The sequence below is a fragment of the Herpailurus yagouaroundi genome, unplaced genomic scaffold (assembly GCF_014898765.1).
Source record: "Herpailurus yagouaroundi ecotype Mexico unplaced genomic scaffold, PumYag 198, whole genome shotgun sequence".
NCBI lineage: Eukaryota > Metazoa > Chordata > Mammalia > Carnivora > Felidae > Herpailurus > Herpailurus yagouaroundi.
This window is the reverse complement of record NW_024412429.1, coordinates 23,816,881-23,818,355: the sequence shown is the minus strand read 5'-3', so window position 1 is coordinate 23,818,355 and position 1,475 is coordinate 23,816,881.

The window sequence follows — 1,475 nt, the reverse complement described above, 5'->3', positions numbered from 1 at the left end:
GTCCGACTTTAGCTCAGGTCGTGATCTCACGGCTGGTGAGTTTGAACCCCTCGCCGGGCTCTGTGCTCTCAGTGCAGAGCCCGCTCTGGATGCTCTGTCTCCCTCTCTCTTTACCCCTCCGCCCCTCTTTCTCTGTCTCAAAAATAAATAAACATTAATTTTTATTTTAATGCCTGGCAAGAATACTTCAAACTTGATGTATCCTTCTCATTGCATCTTGCCACATGGCAAATAATAGTCCCGTTACTACGAATACCAAGTTGATTACTTGTTTAAGGTAATTTCTGTCAGAGCTCTTTATTCCAAAGAAACTTCTCTTTGTAATTAATAAATAATATTTGGCGAAGTAAAAATTTTAAACTGTATGAATATTTAGTTCCTCAAAAAAATTTCGCCCAGTGGTTTTAGCATCCATTAATTATTCTTCCATGAAACATTTATTCACTTATCATTTATTTGTTTAGGTTTGCAAAACAGCAAATTTTTTTTTTAATATTTTTTAACGTGTATTTATTTTTGAGACAGAGAGAGACAGAGCATGAATGGGGGAGGGTCAGAGAGAGAGGGAGACACAGAATCTGAAACAGGCTCCAGGCTCTGAGCAGTCAGCACAGAGCCCGACGCGGGGCTCGAACTCACGGACCGCGAGATCGTGACCTGAGCCGAAGTCGGACGCTTAACTAACTGAGCCACCCAGGCGCCCCACAGCAAATTTTTTAAGCCTGTCATTTCTTCTTCATGTACTCGTTGGCATTCTTTTATAAAAAAACAACTTTCTTTTTTGTTGTTTCTTCTCCCTTTTTGATCATCACTAAAATCTGAAAGGATTTTAAAAAATTAATGTGCTAGAACTATCATTATCCTACTGATGTTCAAATTTGCCACAAATGTAATTAGCAGAAGCCCCTTCAAAGGGGCTTCTATAAAATTTTATCTATTTCTTTGTTTTGTTTTGAGTGGTTACGTAGAATTTACAATGTGCATATCTAACCAATCCCATGTACTTTCAAATATTACACTACCTTACAAACAGTGTAAGAACTTTACGGCAATATGTTTCTTTATCTCCCCTACGGTCCTCTGTGCTTTTGTCGTCATCATACAAGTTACTTCTGTATGTATTATTAATGCAGTCACTGTTATTTTGGCTCTAAGCAGCCAATTATGTTTAAAGCAATTAAAAATGAGAAACCTTGGGGCACCTGGATGGCTCAGTCAGTAAAGCGTCCAACTCTTCATTTTGGCTCAGGTCACGATCTCAGGGGTTCGTGAGTTCGAGACCTGCATTGGGCTCTGAGCTGACAGAGCCTGCTTGGGATTATCTCTCTCTCCCTCTCTCTCTGCCCCTTCCCACTCTCTCTCTCTCTCTCTCTCTCTCTCAGAATAAATAAATAAATAAATAAATAAATAAATAAAAGTTTTTCTTTTATTTACCCACATACACATCATTTTCTAGCCCTTTTCACTCCCTTTGT